Genomic DNA, 15,789 nt, shown 5'->3' on the forward strand with positions numbered 1-15,789 from the left:
GAGTAGGAGGATAGGAAACATTGACAACTGCTTGATCAAGACCACGGGTGTCATGGTTGGGTAAGGTCTGTGCAAGCTTAAGCAAGCATGCACAAACCTCTAGCCTTCCGTGTGCCCTAGGAACGACAGAGGGGTGCAGGGAAAGGGGGAGGGAGAAAAAAAGAAAGGAGCAAGAGAGAGGATATGGAAAGAGTGATAAAAAGGGACAGAGAGGAAAAAGGAGAGCTAAACTGGGACAAAAGAAGAGAGAGAAAGGAGTAAAAAATTCTCTGCACCCAGGAGTTCTATTTCCTGATCAAAAGAGGATGAAGCTGGGGGTGAATTTCTGGTGGCAGCAGGGAATGCCCAGGAAGCTTCGGGGCCAGCCCCAAAGGGGCAATGGTGGGGGATGATAATAGGTGAAGGGATATGGTACCTTTCCCAGAAGGCCCAGTGCTCAGGCAAGTGGGGTCCCTGGAACCCTGTCTCTTTCTCCACTGCCAGCTCTAAGTTGCTAAGGTTACCTTCTTAACTGCCTAATTAGAGAAGCTGTCATTCTTTGACAAAGATCAGGAGGAAAGGAGAAAGAAAAAAAAAAGCAGACATTTCATACTCAGACAAGAAGAAAATAATAAAGCCAGTTCCACTGGCTTTCACATAGAGTTTCACAGAAACTCTGCCAGGAGTCAAAGAAGACTGTATCTTTATGAGGACCACCCTCCGTTACTAGCTTGGAGAGAGCTGGAAATGCCCAGCTATTCACAGTTAACATGGAGCAGCTGACAGTCTCCAGGAGGTTAAATGGGGTGGAAGACCTGTGAGTCAGGAAGACATGGATAGGCACCCATTCTGCTGCCATGGTCTGACAAGTCTTAGGGACCTAGGAACATGCTGCTCTTCTTAGCCAGCAGGGGCTAACCTGAGCTGATCAGCCTTCATACCCCTCAGGAGCCACCATTCTAGGACCAACATTTCTGGGACCGGGATGGACCACGAGCTCCCTTTGGACTGCAGTTCTGGGAAGGAGAGCTGAAAAAGACAAGGGAGGTGAGGTGGAGCTGGAAAGGGGCAGGGACAGGAATCAAGAGGTAAGTTCTATAAGGTCCTAGGATGGCAAGGTCCCAGGTGAATGCCTCCCTCTCTGAGAGCAAAGTGCATGCCACTCTGGAATGCCAGCTCAATTCCTCAGCCCCTTGGGTGTCACTGACCCTTCCTGGACTATGAAGACCCACATGTGCTCCAGCGCCCTCCTTGGCTAAGCTCCCGCTATTTTCCTCCTCCTGCACCCACAGAGCTTACTACTTTCTCCCTAAGAGAAAGAAGAGCAACACTTTGTATTGTACAAGAAAGCCCATTTTCACTAACTCCATTACTCTCTGCAAGAATGGGAGAAGCAGAACAGCACTGGGTTAGGAGCCAGTCCTGCCACCAACACCCTGTGAGACCCTGGGAAGGTCCCTTGACCTCTCTGGACCTCACAGTCTACACCCTGTTGATCTCTTGGAGTTGGCTGTGGATTAAACAGGAGAATAGGAAAATTCTTCTTATCAAGAAAATGAGCAACACAGGGGCTTGTATCTATATACTATTCAGAGATTCATCCCCAGCTTCTAGCTGAGCACCTGGTATACAGAAGGTGCTCAATACATCCTCACTGTATTGAAACAACAATTTAAGTATACTATACTCTGTATTTATTTCTGTCTTCCAACAAATATCTTTTTAGTACAAAATAAAGACATAATTTCTTTTTTTTTTTTTTTTTTTTTTTGAGACGGAGTCTTGCTCTGTCGCCCAGGCTGGAGTGCAGTGGCTGGATCTCAGCTCACTGCAAGCTCCGCCTCCTGGGTTTACACCATTCTCCTGCCTCAGCCTCCCAAGTAGCTGGGACTACAGGCGCCCGCCACCTCGCCTGGCTAGTTTTTTGTATTTTTTAGTAGAGAGGGGGTTTCACCGTGTTAGCCAGGATGGTCTCGATCTCCTGACCTCGTGATCCACCTGTCTCGGCCTCCCAAAGTGCTGGGATTACAGGCTTGAGCCACCGCGCCCAGCCAAAGACATAATTTCTATCTTCAATGAGTTTTCAGTGAGTGAAAGTAGAAAAGACAAACATCAAATAGAAACAAATATATAATTAAAATCTGTGATTAAGTGCTGCCAATAGCAGGAACTTATATATAAAACAGGGAGACGGGCTCTAAGAAGTCAGAGAAGGCTTCTCTGAGAGAGTGACATTAACTTAGAATCTGAAAAATGAGCAGGAGTCAGTCAGGCAAAAAGGGGTAGAGGCAAGACGCTTCCAGGAACTAGAAACAGCTTGTGCAAAGGCCGAGAGGCAGAAGTGGGTCTGTTACATTAGTGGGAAGATAAGATCAGCAGAGATGGAAAAGCAAAGAATCACAGGGAGAATGGCAGGATATGAGGCTGGAGATAAAACAGCGTTTGAACCAGAAGATCCACAGGCTTCCTAGCATCATTTCCCTAAGGCGAATCCTCTTTGTTTCTGGAGAGAGATGCAGAGTCCTGACTTCTGGGCATGGGCTGTGGCATGCAGAGCAGGCCACAAGAAAGTCTTCACCTTTGCCAGGCACATGAAGGTTGTGAAATCCTAAAACGACTTCCATGATCACCCTCACCTGGTCTTTATAGAGCCCTTGATTTGATGCTCTGTTTTGCTGCAAAAGCTAGCGCTGAAAGAGGCCCTGGAAATCATAGAGCCCAGTGGTATCTCATTGTACTTCATAAAGCTCAAGAACCACTTTAGAAAGGGGAAGAGAAGGCCTACAAGGAAGGACTTTAAGCCCCCTCACCCTTCCATCAGCCAGAGAAGTTCAGCTTTGCTCTAGTTTTTACAGCAGTCTTCACAGTGGAGCCAAGATTCCACTTGAAGAAAGGCTTTGATGACAAAACAGGAATTTTGAAAACCACTATCATTGTGCCGATGAGAACTCTGAGGTCCCAATGAGCACATGTCTTGCTTTTTCTACCCAACAATATTTTAGTATTGATTCCTAGACCCACCTTTCAAAACCTACCCCTTCTCCATTTATGTATAGCCCAGAGGGAACATCAATCCAGGTATCATCTTCTTTCCTAGATGAGACATATATATCAGGCCACCCTGGGCTAATCAGACTCTCCCAAGAATTCTGAATTCCAGTGAGGTCATGGGGGTGAGGAAAGGATGACAGACACTTAGATCTCCTTCATCCTGGTGGGAATGCTCTGATGAGACTGTGTACTGGTTATTGCTCCCAAGATCCCCAGAGCAAGCTCCTTCAGCAACTCCATCCTTACATGAGCCATCCCAAATGGAAATATTTGGATATTTCTTAAATAAACAGAGTTGGCTTCTATTGCTTGCAGACCAACTGATATAGCCTGTAATCTATGGATGGCTTGGTTAGGGTGCTCAGAGAGTTGGGAGTATAGTTAAGATTAGAAATCAGAGCTCTTCAAGCATAGCCTATGACTGCCTGGGCTGGTGACTATTTGCAACCTCATGTTAGCTGGGTCCTTAATCCCTAGAATTCTGCCTTGTCTTCCCAGCCTCTTTCCCCAAAGTCTCATGAAGAGTAAAATTATATCCTTTCTATATCCTCCAACAGGATTCACAGGCTATCTTGCTCTTGGGGTCCTTCTTTATAAATCTGACATCAGTCACTCCTCATTGACCATAAAATAATTTCTTGAATGTGCAAAGAAACAAGTACAGATATTATGCCAGGATCTGGATCTCAAGCCAAACAAAAACAAGATAAATTTTTAACTAATCCTTACTGTGCTACTCTAATGGTATGCGTGTGCCTCTCGCTTCAACCTGAGCAAGGATTAAAGAAATCATTTGCAATATACCCTGCTTCCGAAAGCACCTGTGAATATCCTGGGTCTAAATCTCTCTTCCCTTTGCTCACAATCCAAGCAGGTTAATTTCCTATATTAAAGAAACAGCAAAGGGGGTGGGCAAGAGGGGGGAAAGGGCTTTTGGGTTTTCTTCTTTAAGCCTATTGACTAGAGCTGCTTCCAACAGTAGCAGAAGTTGCTCCCAAGGCATTTGAAGGAGATGGGAACACACAAACCTAATTGCATTATACTGCAGTTTGACCAAGCGATCACTAACTTGATTGCAGAGAAAGAAAATGAAAATGACAGAGACAAATTCAACTCAACCGTTCTCTTAAACTCAGGACTCAGGCCACCAGTGGGAAGGCAAAGGGAATAGAGGTAAATGCTCATGGATAATTGAGGAAATTATTTCTGTGGTCTGCAGCCCTTTTGAAGGAGTGGAAGTCGGGTATGGGCACCCTTTGTCTTACCTACCTCCAGCCATTCAGTTCCTCCCCAGTGGTCTACTCAGGCTTGACAGGTAGGAAGGAAGAAGGACCATATTCGACATTGGAATCTATCCATTAATTTGCTCATTCAGTCATTCATTCATCCAGTGAATATGTACTGAGTACTAATTGTGAACCAAATGCTTTGAGAAGCACTAGGTATGCAGTATTGAAAAAAAGAGACAAAGTCCCTGGCCTTAAAGAGTTTAGTCTGGAGGGGTCCACAGACAATTAACAGGAACAGATAGTCCCCCAAATGCAATGTGACTACTGAGTGATGGAAAAAACAAGAACAGGGTGTTGTAAGAAAGACCATGTATTTGGAGGTAGGTGAACGTGGACTCTAATTAGGATGAAATGCCCAGGGAGGGCCTCTGGGTTCCCTGGAAAGCAAGAGAAATGCACCATGAGTGAAGGTGGAACCAGGCCAAGATTTGACAGCAGTGGCTCTCAACCCAGGTTGGCACTTCGGAATCACCAAAGCCACCGGGGGAGATTACAAATAAAAACAAGACAAAATAGCAATGCTTGGGAACAACCCTCAGTTATTACCATATAGCCTAGGGTAGGGCCCAGATCCTGAGATATATACAGATTTTTTTTAATTAATAGACTTGATTAGAGTAGTTTTAGGTTTAGAGAAAAATTGATGAGAAAGTACAGAGAATTCCAACATCCTAACTCTCCCCTCTACCAACAGTCATCCCTATTATTTACATCTTGTGTTAGTGTGGCCCATTTGTTATAATTGATGAGCCAATATTAACTCACCATTATTAACTACAGTCCATGGTTTACATTAGGGTTCATTCTTTGTAGTGTACATTCTATGGGTTTGACAAATATCCAACAACAGGTGCTCATCATTCCTGTATCATACAGAATCATTTCATTGCTCTAAGAATCTTCAGTGCTCTGACCCTGCTCATCTTTCCCTCCCTACCAGTCCAGACAACTGATCTTTTTCTTGTCTCCATAGTCTTGCCTTTTCCAGAATTTCCAGTTGAAATCATACATTATGTGGCCTTTTCAGATTGATGTCTTTCACTTAGCAATATGCTTTTAAGTCTCCTCCATGTCTTTTTGCTGCTTGATATTAATAGCTCATTTATTTTATTTTTTTATTTTTTTGAGATGGAGTCTCGCTCTGTTGCCCAGGCTGGATTGCAGTGACGCCATCTCTGCTCACTGCAAGCTCTGCCTCCTGGGTTCATGCCATTCTCCTGCCTCAGCCTCCGGAGTAGCTGGGACTACAGGCGCCCACCACCACACCCGGCTAATTTTTTAGTAATTTTAGAAGAGACGGGGTTTCACTGTGGTCTCGATCTCCTGACCTCGTGATCCGCCTGCCTTGGCCTCCCAAAGTGCTAGGATTACAGACATGAGCCACCGCGCCCGGCAGCTCATTTATTTTTATTGCTGAAAAATATCCCATTGTCTGAATGTACTACAGTTTGTTTATCCGTTCACCTCTCAACAGACATGTTGGTTGCCTCCACATTTTGACAACTATGAATAAAGCTGCTAAAAACATTCATGGTGGACATGAGTTTTCAACTCATTTGGGTTTATACCCAGGAGTGCAACTGCTGGATCCCATGGTAGGAGTATGCTTTGTTTTACAAGAAACTGCCAAACTATTTTACCCCTAGTTACACTGACTTAATTGGCCTAAGGTAGATCCCAGGTCCTGGTATTTTTAAAAGCTTCCCAGGTATAACTGGCCCTCCATATCCATAGGCTTTGCATCCATAGATTTAACCAACCATATATGAAAACTCACAGAAGTGGAGGGAGGACTGGACAAATTTTCTATCTGAGGTTAGTTGACTTGGAGGATAGGGAACCCTAGGAATCCGAGGGGCCAGCTGTAAGGATACAGAGGGCCAACTGTATTCTAAGAGACAGCTAAAGCTGAATATCTTGTAGGCCTTGATTAGGGACCATGTATTTCACTATAAGCACAATGGGAAGTCATCATGAGTTTAAATATGAGTCCGTTTTCATGCTGCTGATAAAGACATACCCAAGACTGGGCAATTGACAAAAGAGGTTTATTGGACTTACAGTTTCACATGGCTGGTGAGGCCTCACAATCATGTCAGAAGGCAAGGAGGAGCAAGTCACATCTTATGTGAATGGCAGAAGGCAAAAACAGCTTGGGCAGAGAAACTCCCAGTTTTTAAAAACCATCAAATCTTGTGAGACCAATTCACTATCAGAACAGCATGGGAAAGACCTGGTTCCATGATTCAATCATCTCCTACTGGGTCCCTCCCACAACACGTGGGAATTACAGGAGCTACAAGATGAGATTTGGGTGGGGACACAGAGCTAAACCATATCATTCCGCCCCTGGATCCTCCCAAATCTCATCTTCTAGCACATTTCAAAACCATTCATGCCTTTCCAGCAGTCCCCCAAAGTCTCAACTCATTTCAGCATTAACTCAAAAGTCCACAGTACAAAGTCTCATCTGAGACAAGGCAAGTCCCTTCCATCTTTGAGCCTGTAAAATCAAAAGCAAGTTAGTTACTTCCTAGATACAATGGGGGCACAGGCACTGGTTAAATGTAGCCATTCCAAATGGGAGAAATTGGCCAAAACAAAGGGGCTACAGGCCCCATGCAAGTCTGAAATCCGGCGGAATCGTCAAATCTTAAAGCTCCAAAATGATCTCCTTTGACTCCGTATCTCGTATCCAGGTTATGCTGATACAAGACATAGGTTCCCATAGTCTTGGGCATTCATTATAAGCACAATGGGAAGTCATCATGAGTTTAAGCAGAGACGAGGCATGATTTGATGCACATGTTTATAAAGTCGTTCCGGCAGCATGTGAGAATGGATTGGGAAGGCCTGACTGGGGATTAAGAGCAAGAGAGAATCTGAGAGACCAATTAGGAAACTATTGAATTATAGGTCAGCAAGGTAGAGATGGAAATACATGGATTCAAAAGATATGTTGGGAGGAAAATCAATAAACGTTGGTCAGAGGTTAAACAGTGAAATGAGGGGAAACAAAGGGAGAAGTCCAAGGATTACAAGAGATTCTTCTAATCCTTCTCCAGAAGCAAATTTAAATCTACCCTGCAGATAGGCACAAAGGTTACTAGCTTATTTTCTTTTCTGTCATGGTCTTCTCTTTCTCTTTCTTCTTTGTTTTGTACTTTTTGTTTGTTTGTTTTGTTTTTGAAGTAAGGGCTCTTCTTAACTCAATACCAATAGCTATTTCAAGGGATTACTAAACTCTTATAACCTAATGGGGTATATGTCTTTAAGGTCAAACTCAATCTCCTTTGCCCACATCAGAAGGCTACATGATATTTTAGGGATATGTTAGCCTAGCTGAAATGCTTTTTGTTGTCAATTACAACCAAGAGTTGAAATTTTAGAAGGGATAGTCTCTTAAGAGAGTTTATCAGTCTTGCAAGTTTTCTTCTGAAACTATCCAGCAGATGTTTCCAATGCCCTGAGGAAAAAAGCTTTAAAAAAGAGTTGGTGATGAAAAGTGCAGGAGCAGCAGAGGAGGTTGAGAAAGAGGAACCCACCAGAGTCACAGAAAAAGAGCTTTGCAAAACAGGAACAAGACACTCAGGTCTCTACCACTGCTCTCAAAAACCCACCCCACATCAAAAATCAAGGTCATAGACAAATTGGCACAAGATGGACCAAGTGGTCATGGTGGCCTTTAAGTTCACTCAGGACATTTGGAGTCACATTTGACAACAGGAGTAGACAAAGAGGCTACCTGTCAGGAATGTGGAGGTTCTGACCTCACATGAAAGCTAGAGCTGCTCCCTGCAAGGCCAGCCCCTCTTCAGCCAAGAGTCTCACTTCTACTCTTTCCTTAGCTGCAAATACCATACTGGAATGTCTGACTCTGAGCAGAAGGAGCCAGCTTTAAGCTGCAGATGGGGCCACGCTGGTCAACAAGGGACTCTGGCTGTTTTCTCTGGTTAGGGTAGGCAGACAGGAAAGACTTGTGCTAGAGATTCTAAAGAGAACTTGAGATTGCTGGGGACAGACAGAGACTGAGAGAAAGTGATGGAAAGACAGACACACGAACGCACACACAGATGTAGAGAAAGAGAAGAGACATTAAGAGTAAATAGAAAGCAAGAGAGAAAAAACACACTAAAGACAGAAAAGAGAAGATATTTAAAAAGTGGAAATGGAAAGGAAACTGAGGAAATTAAGGAATGAAACAAGGACGGGGAGGAGAAAAGAGAGGAGAGCCTCTTGCATTCCATTCTCGTGCCATCACTCACATGGGAGAGTTTTCAGGAGTTCTCTCTCGAAGAAACACTCATAAATCTTCCATAAAACAATGATGAAAGCTCAAACCTGTGCATTCATGTCAGACAGTTCCATCCACTCCTGCCTTGCAGGGACTGAGAGCTCCTGAGGCTTCTCTTGCTAAGGCCTAGGAATGGGCAAGCTCTGAGGTGGATTGGGCAGGCTCTGGGGCTGGATATGCAGACTCTGGGGTGCAATGGGCAGACTCTAGGGTAGAATAGGAAGGCTCTGGTGTGAAATGGGCAAGGTCTGGGATATGGGGGAGGAGGAGGAGATGAGAAGGGAAGGGATGGCTGAGAACAGGCCCATCAAGGGTCCAGAATTTCTACTAGTAAGTGTGATTAATGGATTCATCTAGGACATCCTAGACTATAAGATGTACCAGACTTTGCAAGTGAGAGCTTATGATACAGTATTTGTATTAGCAATCCTTGGTGTGTTTTCAAAATAAATTGCCTTAAACTTTCATCTTCAAAATGGATCTTTTTGGGGTTACTGTCATGCCCGTCTGTGTGAAGAGACCACCAAACAGGCTTTGTGTAAGCAACATAGCTATTTATTTCACCTGGGTGCAGGCAGACTGAGTCAGAAAAGAGAGTCAGCGAAGGGAGATAAGGGTGGGGCCGTTTTATAGGATCTGGGTAGGTAAAGGAAAATTACAGTCAAAGGGGGGTTGTTCTCTGGTGGGCAGGAGTGGGGGTCACAAGGTGCTCAGTGGGGGAGCTTTTTAAGCCAGGATGAGCCAGGAAAAGGAATTTCACAAGATAATGTCATCGCTTAAGGCAAGGACCGGCCATTTTCACTTCTTTTTGGTGGAATGTCATCAGTTAAGGCAGGGCAGGGCATTTGTACATCTTTTGTGATTCTTCAGTTACTTCAGGCCATCTGGGCCTATACGTGAAAGTCACAGGGGATGCGATGACTTGGCTTGGGCTCAGAGGCCTGACAGTTACTGGTTACAGTCCTGTGATGGAAGTCAGTGCTACCAACATTAATTGGCACCTATTCAATAATAGATTCTGTACCAGGCAACAGGAGACAGAAAAGGCAAGAGTCCTTCATTCCCTCAAGGGTTTCATAGGCAGTGCTGTTCAACATAAATTTCTGCAATAATGGACACGTTCTATGTCTATGTTATTCAATATAGTAGCCAAGAGTCACGTGGCTATTTAAATTTATAAAAATTAAGTAAAATTTAAAATTAGTTCCCCAGTGATCCTAGACACACTTCATATGTTCAATAGCCACATATGGTTAGTGTTACTATATTGGATTTTGCAGGTGGAGGATGAGATAAGACAGAAACATCAATATTTCAATATAAGGGAGGAGGCCTAAAAATGATAAATAAAGTGTCCTGAATAAAGTTAATCAAAGATAAATAAGGCAAAGAAGGAAAGTGGAAGGAGGAATAAGGAAAGAAAGTTTCTGTGAGGAAAGTAGCTTATAAGAAACAGGTAAGTTCCACCAGCAGAAATTCAGGAGAACAAGGTTGTCCCTGACAGAGGACACAGCTTGAGCAAAGTCACAGAAATGGGAAAGTAAAACTTATTTTCCGGACAGTGAAATCCCCAGTTTGGCTGAAGTGTAGGCAAAGGAACTGAGAGAGAGACAAGCAATAGAGGTGAGTTGGGTCCTTATGCGGAGGACTCAGTTGCTAGGGAATTTGCTCTTAATCTTGTCAAGCAGTGAGGAGCCACTGAGGATTCCAAGTGAGAGAAAGACAACCTTTGGGAATGATTCTTCAAGTATCTACTTGAAGAAAGAAACTGCAGCAGTAGAAATTTGCAAGAGACTGGGAGGGTGATGAGGGTGGGGGAAATGAGGAAAGAGCAAGGGGGGGTGGGTGTGGAATGAGGACGGAGAAGCCGCTACTGGATTACAAGACAGAAAGCTGTATGGGACCCTTATTCCTCCCACAATAAGAACGGCATCTAAAAGTCTATTATTGTGAAAGGCAGATCCCTGAAGTCATTTCCTGAGCCCATGTCTTTTCAGAGGCAGAATCATACAAGAAAGAAGTGCTTTCTTATAACCATTTGATAGCCCATTCACCTATATAGCAGGACTCCTTCCCCAAATGTCACCCCCACTGCATCCCCTCACTGTGTCCCCCCACTGGGGCAGGGTCCCTGAGAATTGGATAGAAGAAAGGAAACACAGAAGAAAGGAAAATGAGACGGGGAGAAGAGGTCTTTAAAAACAACATGTGCTGGGAAGTCAAAACAAATTCCCAGCCATTCCTGCTGGAGGCGATTTTATGGGGCGAGACATCCCCAAAATAGGTTTTGAATTATACTCTGCACCTCATAAAACACAGGAACTCTTGGCAGCCCGCTCACACACACTGCCCTCTCGTTCCCCGCCCAACCATCCCCAAAGGTAGGCATGCCGGGAAACCCAGTGGAGGGGAAATAACTCAAGGCTGGTGTTCTGAGTTCTGTGTTCATAAGCGGCCTCACTCTCTTCACGTCGGGAAATGTAGCGGCCTTCTCCCAGCCTTTGCCTCCCTCCGTGCAGTAAGAAAGCTGGCTGTGGCCGGAGGGCCCTGAGAGTTCTGAATTTGGATAATCTGGGGGAATTGGGGTGCAGATAGGCAGAGTTACATAGAACCCCCATAAAACCATACATGTATGTGGTGAGGGCAAAAAGGACTTGAAGGGGAATGCCTGTTGAGGTGTGGTCCCAGATGGAAAAAAAATATTCGTTAATATTTAATTATTTTCTAAAAGTACTGAAAGCTACTGCTGAACAACAAGAAAAATCTGCAGAATATTCCTGGTCTTTGGGAAATCAGTGTGATCCAGGAATTTAACAGCAGCTCTAACATGCTCAGCTACTTCACTATTGGAACCACAGTTTTCTCATCTATAAAACAGGGGATAGCGTGGGGTGCCTCCCTAAGAAAGCCACCCCAAAGCACGAGGACATCAATGGCAATTGCTGAGTAATCCTAGGGTTATGAACTACAAGAGTCAGGAGTTCCTGGCTCATCTCTGGGATTCTGTTTCTTCCTCTTTAAGTCAGAATTTTGGACAAATGATATCTAAAGCCTCAGCCACTAAAACTGCTATGACTTAATGCCTCTGTCAACCTGAAATGTATATATTTCAAAGGCTTTCAGCTGGCCTTCTCTCCACTGCCTGCTAGATGAGCCTGCGGGTCATGTTATCTCTGTAGAACATTCCGGGCCTCCCCAGCTATGAATGCTTACACTGCTAAAGTGCTGCCTCTCCAGCACTCAGGGACTTTGCCACCAGTTAAGTTGTATTTTACAGGAAGCCAATTTGTTTTCCAGACCTGCTTATGCTCATTATATTTCTTATAATTACAAAACTTAGTTTACTTTTTATTTTTTATTTTTGTGTGTATATTGTAGGTGGATATATTTATGGGGTACATGAGATGTTTTGCTGTTGTTTTGAGACAGAGTCTCACTCTGTCGCACAGGCTAGAGTGCAGTGGCTTGATCTCGGCTCACTGCAACCTCCGCTTCTTGGGTTCAAGAGATTCTTCTGCCTCAGCTTCCTGAGTAGCTGGGATTACAGATATGCACCACCATGCCCAGCTAATTTTTGTATTTTTAGTAGAGACAGGGTCTCATCATGTTGGTAAAGCTGGTCTTGAAAGGAATGAGGCACATCCCCCATATATCTCCCAACTTCCTGAGCCCAGCACAAACACATTCCTCCATATTTCTTTCAAACTTCAGAAAAACATCACCTGGGAAATCTCCGATAAGGAATGCTAAATGTATAATGTTTACCAATTGTAATGCTGTAACCGAGAGAATTACCTTGTTCCCTGTAACTTTACATATCCTGTTTATATCAGGCTATAAAAAGCAAGCACTCGCATTGTTCGAGGCCCTCTTGTATGCTGTAGAATGGAGGGACCAAGTTCGAACTTGTAGTAAAGATCCTTGCCGCTTGGCTTTGACTCTGGACTCTGGTGGTCTTCTTTGGAGAACAAACGGTCTGGGTATAACAGTCTCAAACTCCTAACCTCAAGTGATCTGCCCGTTTCGGCCTCCAAAAGTGCTGGGATTACAGGTGTGAACCACCACACCCAGCTATATGAGATATTTTGATACAGGCATGCAATGTAAAAAAAGCATATCATGGAGAATGGGGTGTCCATCCCTTCAAGCATTTTTTTTTTTTCCGAAGGGGAGTCTTGCTTTATCACCCAGGCTAGAGTGCAGCGGCACAATCTCGGCTCACTGCAACCTCTGCATCTCAGGTTTAAACAATTCTCCTGCCTCAGCCTCCCAAGTAGCTGGGATTACAGGCACGCACCACCATGCCTGGCTAATTTTTTGTATTTTTAGTAGAGACGGGGTTTCACCATGCTGGCCAGGCCGGTCTCGAACTCCTGACTTTGTGATCTGCACACCTTGGCCTCCCAAAGTGCTGGGATTACAGGCGTGAGCCACAGCGCCTGGCCCATCCCCTCATGCATTTATCCTTTGAGTTACAAACAATTCAATTACATTCTTTAAGTTATTTAAAAATGTACAAAACTTAATGAAATATTCTGCAAATTAAAAATTTATGAGCATCCAAGAAAGTGGTTTCTAGGAGGACTAAGTTGATTTTACTATTTAAAATAAACAAAGAAAATCACTTAAATATTGCTGTTGAATTGGGTCAGGTGTGACAACTATAAAAATTTAGAAAGGAATAATAAAACTCTAGAAAAAATTACTTGGCAAGCATTTTTAGGTCCTCAGTCTCCTTTAATGAAACCAACACTGGAGATCATATCTGGTGTATTATGAGCATGGTTTATGGAAGACAGATGGCATGGAACTCCAATCAGCTGACCCAGCCTCCAAGAGGCAGCATTGGGCCTACATCTAATAATTGGCAAATGTATGCACATTTACGTATTTTAAGTTAAAATGAAATGTTTACGGTGCATCTATTACTTTTTATGATTCTCCACTTTAATGCACTTTTTCTACTAACTGACCAACTGCCAGTCTAAATGGCTCCAAAAACAAGGATTTCCAGGGCAAGGAATTAAACCTAAATGCAGTTAGCCATCTCCTGAATAGTTTGTCTCCCCACACAAATGGGAAGTTTAAGGAAGAAGAAGAGAAGCACTGATTTAGCAATTATGTCAAATGCCACGCCAGAGACACCCACCCCCGACAGGTTGTAATAACTAGTCCCTTTCTAGCTTCTCCTTTGCTGAGCTCAGTTTCTTGTACTTCTCCTGACATAAGAATCATCATATTCCACACTCTGTGTTTCATATGTATCTGCATGTATGTATATGTTTACACATATGAATGTTTCTGTTACCTATGTGTGTGTGTATGCATGTGTATGTGTAAATCAAGCAAAGGAAAGTAAAACAGGAAAATTCCCTAAGACCTAGAGGAAATCTTGAGATAGATTCAGGGGCCTGAACATTCTAGGGGGTGGTTTGTAAAGCTGGCTTAATGGTAATTATAAGATGGACAGTAAGATTCCTTCAATCACACTACCACCAAAAAATGTAGGAGGAACGTTAACCATCTCCTTTCCAATATATTGTGCATGGAGAATGGAGGCCGACACTGTGGTTTGGACATAGTGCCATCCTTCTAAAACACTTTTTAAGTGTTTAAATGAATGTTTTGTTCAGATGAACTTGAAGCTCCAATGTTACAGGCAGGTAAGAGTGGAGCACCTCGGTAACAGAAATCCAGAGCAACTCATACTCCCCTGATCTATCATGGAGGCCAGTTGTAGAAACCAATGCCCTAACGAAAAGACAATTCTATCAATATCCCTGCGCTGCCTGCAAGAAACTTGCAGGATGAACTCGGACAAATCTCTACCCCTCTGTTACACCAAAGGTGGCTGTTCACAAACGTATCTATTCCACATTCCTGCAAACTGTTTACCACGGCCACCTTTGAGGAATGAGTTCGGGTGGAGGGGAGACTTTCGGGTTTTCCTTTATAATATCCCATTGCATTAATGTATTACAACAACCTTGTATTCTTTCTGTTAATTTTTTTTTTTGGGGGGGGGCTGGAATGCAGTGGCACGATCTTGGCTCACTGCAGCCTCCACCTCCTAGGTTCAAGTAATTCTCTTGCCTCAGCCTCCCGAGTAGCTGGGACTACAGATGTGCGCTGCCACACCTAGCTAATTTTTTGTATTTTTAGTAGAGATGGGGTTTCACCATGTTGGCCAGGATGGTCTTGATCTCCTGACCACCTTGTGATGCACCCGCCTCAGCCTCCCAAAGTACTAGGATTACAGGCGTGAGCCACTGCACCTGGCCCAAAACATAAAATTAAGGTTGGAAGTTCAATAAACACGCGTGTACTGTTTGCTGGAGTTACAGATATTAAAGAGAAATGATGTTTAACTTAGAAAGCTTATATACTAACAAGAAAGGCAGACAGGCAATCAACAATATTTCTATGTAAATACTGACTGCAGTGAATATACAAAATGCTTGGGAAATAACTGTTTTGGGGGGAGCCAGGAAAGTCATCTTAAAAGGAGTGAGGGAACATTCACGCTGGATCTTAAAAGATGGTAGTTATGAGGCAGAAAAGATATTTTTAAAATTTATATATTAAAGGAAATCTGACATTTAAGTGAGCAAAATTTGAATTTTAGAGGACTATAATCGTCTCCGTGCTTGGGTCAATCAACGTTTTCCAAGTATCGAACCAGAGATGAATTCAGACGGCATTTAGACAGCACATGAGTAGGTTTTTTGGTTTGTTTTGTTTTGTTTTTAACTTCAATAGATGCATACTTACTTTTGCAAGCTATCTTCCATGTACTGCAAGTTATTTTGGTGTTCCACTCATGACAGTGATACAAAGCTTCCTTTTTAAAATAAATACAACTAATCCCATTACTACTGACCTTATGCAATAAACTTCATCTCTCTGAATGGCCATTTCTTCATCTGTAATGCGGTTTTACTAAAAATACTCATAGAAAGGGGTTTTATAAATCAAAAAGTGCCAATGTTATTATCCCAATAGTCTGTGAGCACCCTGCTTTTCTATACCACTAGAGACCCAGCACAGGGTCTGGGATGGAAGGACCACTGAAGAATTACTAAAAGTTCTTAACACAAGGCAGAGACACAAAGGTTTTCAGGTTGAACTGGTTTAGTCTAGGAAATGGGAATAAAATGCATCCCCTATGCTAATCCC

At 43.4% G+C, this 15,789-nt stretch overlaps 1 protein-coding gene across 4 annotated transcripts in view; it reads right to left on the reverse strand.

The window, feature by feature from the left end:
* The window catches only part of ASTN2 (astrotactin 2), a 987,199-nt gene that overhangs the window by 954,932 nt on the left and 16,478 nt on the right, over positions 1–15,789 (reverse strand). The gene's annotated exons all lie outside the window — the stretch shown is intronic.

This window comes from Chlorocebus sabaeus, chromosome 12 (assembly GCF_047675955.1).
Source record: "Chlorocebus sabaeus isolate Y175 chromosome 12, mChlSab1.0.hap1, whole genome shotgun sequence".
NCBI classification, from domain to species: Eukaryota; Metazoa; Chordata; class Mammalia; order Primates; family Cercopithecidae; genus Chlorocebus; species Chlorocebus sabaeus.